The sequence below is a fragment of the Leuresthes tenuis genome, unplaced genomic scaffold (assembly GCF_036924035.1).
Source record: "Leuresthes tenuis unplaced genomic scaffold, fLeuTen1.0.hap1 SCAF_4, whole genome shotgun sequence".
NCBI lineage: Eukaryota > Metazoa > Chordata > Actinopteri > Atheriniformes > Atherinopsidae > Leuresthes > Leuresthes tenuis.
The window spans coordinates 16,039,059-16,045,058 of NW_027325358.1; the positions used below are offsets into that span (position 1 = coordinate 16,039,059).

The following is a 6,000-nucleotide window of genomic DNA, read 5'->3' on the forward strand; positions in this document are numbered from 1 at the left end:
AAGGTACAGCGTGGCACACTAATGCCATGTGAGGCTCTACCTGTGTTACTGTAAAACAGCAGCTGAGAACAATGTCCGACATCCTGAAAGCGTCACTGGTTAAAACAAAGCAGGTAAATATAAATTGAGTGGGTTCTTTTTCATAAATACCAACACTGACCCTTCTGCCAGCATGTTAACTTCAGCTCAGTGTGTAGAGCACATTTCTCCTCAACTGCAAGATAACTGTTTCCCTGTGTTACGCACTGATAGCAAAACCAGATTTTTCACGATAGTTGTTACAAATCCTTTTTTTTTTTTCGTCTGCACACAATTCCCTCGCATTGGTTGAACGTCAGCAAGGAGATGCATTCCTCTGTTTTCATTTTACACGCTGGAACTCTAGTGGTGCGATTTTATTCACTCTAAGAAGCAGGAAATATGAAAAGTGAGGTCAGCTTAAAGTGACACAGCTGAAGTTCTGCTCTGCTTAAGCTTCCTAAAACTGTTTCACTTTTGCACAATTAATAAAGATTACAATTAACAGACTGCAATCGCACCATATCAAATTCATATTAAATGGCACTGAATATTTTCTCATGAAGCAGTAGGGTTCTTATGAAATCCCAATCACAAAATCAGGCTTCAATCTTTCTTATTGCGGCAGATAAACAAAAGTTCTGACAAATCTGCATCCCAACTCTGCTTTTTGATGGTTCCTAGACATGTTGACCGCAAACAATAGCGGCTCCTATTTACTGACTGCTTCTGCGTGATTCCTCTGATTAATTTGGAAACTTCCTCCACGCACTTGTTGAGTCTTTCATTGAACATGCCTTCCTTTTTCAAATCATTTCTAAGGAGGATTCCCCACCTGGTCCTATGAAACAAACTAGAGCCTCACAGAGCAGACCAACAGAGCAGACTAACACAGAAATACTAGAGGATTAATGGGTCATATTTCACTTTGCTGTCATCCTCAATGCTACCTTTTTCAGTGTCTGTGGATATTAAACAACAAGTATTCACTTTGCTATCTTTATAAAGGGCCTATAGGTAACTAGCAGGACAGTCAATGGTTAGTTTGCACCTCAAGAGGAGCTGATTTTCTTTTATTGATAAAATATCCCATAGAGTGTCATTAAAGGAACAGTAGAAAATAAAGTATTAAAATGCATTTTGACTCATTAAGCTCTGAGGCGCCCTCTACACATGCAGCTACACTCACATGTTGCATTAGGTGTTAATGAACTAATAATAGCACCACAGGCAAAGGGTGTAATTGTCAGCGAGTTGACTCTTGACCTGAAGATATTTGTTCAACACTTTGACTTACATGTACAACCAACCCAAGTTGTTTCTTATCTGTAAGTCGGCTTAAACCTCTCATTTGTACAGCTCTACATACGGAAAAGCTATGAGAGTGTTCCTCAACTTTGCTTTAGTTACTTTGCCACTTTTCATTGTTTGTTGCACAGAGAAACAGACGTAGCCTCCAGACTGCTGAGGCAGAAGCTGTGTCTAACCAGGCATTTTATATAAGAAGCCCATCCAAGTGCAGTATTACATTTTGATGAAAGTAACACACTGCAATTAAAAGCTTGAGGTGGACAAAACGCGAGGATTGATAACACTTTTACAAATCCCTTTATAGCGTATGTCAGCTAAAAATTAAAGGGCCAGTGTGTTCTTTCCAAACTGAAGAAGAGCGGCGATGCATCTGCTCATAAATCCAAGGCCAGACTCTACAACTTGTCTCTGTCCTGCGTTCACTGTGCCCCACGGTGCCCTCCCCAACACCTGCACGGTAAGAGAATGACGAATAGTATAAAGACTACGTGCAGATACAGAATGGCAGCCACCAGCACAACATATCCCCTGAAGCTTAGCACAAATCTGCTAATAACAGCCTGCGTCTGAAACGAAGTTTCCAGATTTTGAAGATTAAAGCTGTCAGTTTGCAGAGCATGCGAGCCAGCTCTGTCAATTACTGTTTAAGCAGGCTTCAGACAAGTTCAGCTAAGACTTATATGAATGACCACCCCACCTGCAGCCTGTCAGCTGACCCGCAACTCAACTTGGGATTGGCCTCATCATATAACCAACTGTAAAACCAATGTAACTCTGAGGCAAACAAGGAATCTATGCTAATCCTCTTAATAACTGACCCAGCAGAAAAATGTGTTGAGCACCTCACCCATTAAAATGTTGCGGGTTAGCAGCAGATCATTTAGAGCTGCTGTGTGTTCTATACATGAACTGCAAGTGGGGAGCGCATTTATAAAAATATTTATATGTAAACATACCTGGTTCCTTTTCTGACATGACATTTATGTAAGTTTCACGCAGCTGTCATCAAACAGGTGATCGAAGACTATTATGACGACTATGATTATCTAAAACAACTGGGGTGACATCATTTGTTAGTTGTGACAGGCCTAAACAGCGATAACTCAGAGAGGGACATTTTGGAACCACCAATTAGTTCACAATCTAGTGTTTCGATCGGCAAAGACGTTAAATATAAAAAGTACACAGTAAAATCTCTCAGCTTTAGCTCAGACTGTAGAGTATACGTCCCTCAAACATGTGATTGGCAGTTGTTTTCAGTCTCCACAGCCAGCAAAAAAGGTGTTTCAAGTAGTTATGAGAGAATTCTGAAACTAGATTGCCCTCGAGGACGCCGTCCAAATGTTTTGAAATAAAAGTTTCAGTGAAATGATTTGACTGAAGGATCATTTCACACATTTATCTCATATTTCCACACATCCCACTTTCTGAGCTGTGGCTCTCGCGCTTGTGATATCATCTCCGTTGAAATCTTTGTAACGCATTGGACTTTTGGATTGAGGACGAATAACAGTCGTCTTAAGAATGTGATCAGAAGAAAATGTGATGGACTTTGGCAGCTATTTGCAGGCAACTTTCACACTAAACAAATATATAATTACAAAACTGCAGAGCACGTGTTGTAGCATTAGAAATGTGATGTGACCCAAAAAATATCTGGCCAGTTTGTGAGCGTTATATTGAAAGGTGTTTCCACTCTCCTGCTCATCCATCAGTGAGGGTAGTTTAAATATCAAAATGTTTCATCACACCTTAAACAAGAATAATATCACACTCTGTACTGAAAAATCTAATCTTATTTAATGATAAAGCTGTGTTCAATACACCTGAGAGGGTGTTTTCCAGAACCACAGCACACACTGTTTCACAAAAATACTCCGTGAATCTCCTAATAAAATATACAAGGGGAGAAAAAGTAAACCGTGCGAAACAAAATCCACTCGGGCACGGTAATGGCAAGAAGAATGCCTCGTCTGTGAGGCGACAGATCAAAAAACTAGAGCTTTGAATTTTTCTGCTGTTTGTTCCATTGTTAACAGGTGATCAGTGTCTGGCCTGCAGCCGACCACTGCGTCTGCATCACCTCTGGCTCAGGCTTCCAATTGTTGCTTCAGCAATCCGAGCCCGGTGCCAAGATCAGCTTTAGGCAAATCCACCTCTTGGCTTCACGGCCTTGTGCAGCTGTAAAGCCGAGTCCGCCACAGACGCCTGCAGATTAACCGCAGAACTCCGAGCACAGCAACGAAAACAGAGCAGCGATACCCGGTGTAACAAGTGGCTGAAGGCGACACATCCTGAATGAGACACGGGTTGCAGCGATATACAAAGGTGACAGATAAAGCATCTGTTTAGGTCACCATAGAGACGGCCGCAGGGTAACGTGGAGAGAAAGTAAACATGTTTGTATGGCACTGGGGAAAAGTGTTTGCCCAAGGGCACAGACTTATTAAAATACACTTTAACACATGTGAAACCCTACCTACAGGCACTCACAGCTAACATTACAGTCTCAGACTTGTCAGGAACACACATAAACCCGCGGTGCACTATTTATCGAGACCTCATTTGTGAAAGAAACAGTGTATAAGGCGTGTCGGTTTAACTTTAACTTTGGTTTACTTTCTTCGCTGTCAAACCACCAGGAGATTTGGGTGATAGAAGGTATATCTTTGATTAATCTCTCTTATTCCTAACCATTTTTCACAGCAGACTAAACCTGAATTGATAAGGTCACATTTTCAGGCAATAAAGAGCACTTGAGTTGACCTGAGCTGCCAGCAACTATTCAGCCCCTCCCTGCTCCCACACAAATAAATCTAGCCCCCCCAATATCTTCCTCCTCGGGATGACGTCAAAGGATTGAGTTTTCGATGTTACCCTCGGCCTCCACAGCAACCAGGGGGCTGACAGCGCACTCCCCCATGACATGACCCGGGAAGAAACTCTTTCTCTGTTTTACATGAGGGGGATTGTTCCCAACACTTGAATAGATTGCTCCCTAAATCATCTTGGCATGGATAAAAGTGTACAAAAGCCAGGGACGCTGTGGTCTGAGGTGCAAGACAAAACCAGCGGGGGCACAGTTACAAAAGCCAAACATGTTGAACTATAAGAGACTCCTGTTAGCGAAGCTATGACAACAGTACTGTAATACATATCCACACAAAGTTTCAAAAGCTGTAAAATGCAATCGTCTGAGCTGATCACTGGACATCTGAAATCACAATGGTTGAAATAGTAATAAGAGAAAAGGCTGCAGTTTAGATGGAGAACTTAAATTGCTCAATTAAAATGCTCTTACATAACAAATATGACATTAAAGAGTTTTTCTTCTGTTGACACTGACATAAAAGCCACATAAAATCTGACCTACAAGATCACAACTAATCTAACTGCAGTAAATTCACTGTTAAAATGATAATCTATTTGACATCTTACTGTACAAAGACCTGCATCACTGTGTACTAATATTCAGACCAATCTCTGTATTTGTCAGAGCATCGTACCGCAGAGAATGCTGACATGAAGCCAATGCTTTCATGATATTTACGTTGCCAGTAAACAGTGGAGCAACAGATTCAGGGCTGAAACTACAATAAGTCTCCATTATGATGTCATTTTGGACCCGGACTGCATTGCAGGACACATCCTGCGGTTAAAGCAGAATAATATATATATTTTTTAAATGTAGGGTGATTTAATGCTCCCTCCTATCCTCAGCTGTGTTGTCACGGGAAGGTGACTTCTCGTGGAATAGTTACATATTGCTCATCTCAGCATGATGTGGCGGTACTGTCCTGCCTCACTTACCGGATGGATGAGAAGGCTCGTTGGGACGCGTATTCCGCTCCGACTGGAGAGTTAGTATGAGATACTTTTCACTGGAGAAATGAGTCTCGTGTCGGGTTATGAGGCGCTCAGGTGAGCTGCAGGCGTCCTGACCGAGCCGCAGCACAGGCAGTGCCGACAGACAACACCAGCAGATGGGGAAGGTGGCGGTGTTGTGAGCTTCCTCGTACGTGATTGGGCCAGGTGGAGCAGGCGCGTTCACGAGGCTGAGTACGGACTCAGGAGCTCTTGGTAAAACCACTGTTAGAGGGCACAGTTTGTCCATAAATTCAGGTTACAAACCCAAACTGAAAATTAAAAACACAAGAACATACTTTACAAGCATGTTTCTGAATGCCATAATCGTTTCTGGTCCAATAGAAAAGTAGAAAAATTACCTGTGTTTTACTTAAGCAAATTCCAAAAACAGTTCGGAAATCATGGATGCGGCATCCTTCAGGCAAAATAAGAGAGCAATCGTCCAGCATGCCACAGCAGACGGAACAAAAGCCTCGTCCAAGGTTTGGGAATGCATTAGTGTACACAGCCTGGGTAATTTGCACATGTGTAAAGGCCCCATTAAAGATGAGCAACAGATGCTGCAAACGTTCACATTTTTTCAGGGAAGGTCTAGCTTAAGTCAGCAAGACAATACAAAACCACATCCTGAATTTATTGGAACAGCATAGCTCTATTGTAAGTAGTGTCTCAAAGCTATAAACAAAATTGGTCTATTTTTTATTTTAAAATCTCTTTGACTCTTACAGAGTTTTGTTAAAAACATGTGCTCCAAACCTGCTGCTGTTGAGACTTTTGTGAAGCTGGTTGCTGATATATTCTCTC

At 41.9% G+C, this 6,000-nt stretch overlaps 1 protein-coding gene across 1 annotated transcript in view; it reads right to left on the reverse strand.

The window, feature by feature from the left end:
- Positions 1-5,266, reverse strand: part of fhdc1 (FH2 domain containing 1) — a 29,415-nt gene extending 24,149 nt beyond the window's left edge. Inside the window, exon 1 of the mRNA XM_072384797.1 lies at positions 5,140-5,266. The gene's annotated coding sequence lies outside the window, so the exon portion shown is untranslated. The remainder of the gene's footprint in view (positions 1-5,139) is intronic.
- Positions 5,267-6,000: the final 734 nt, after the last annotated feature.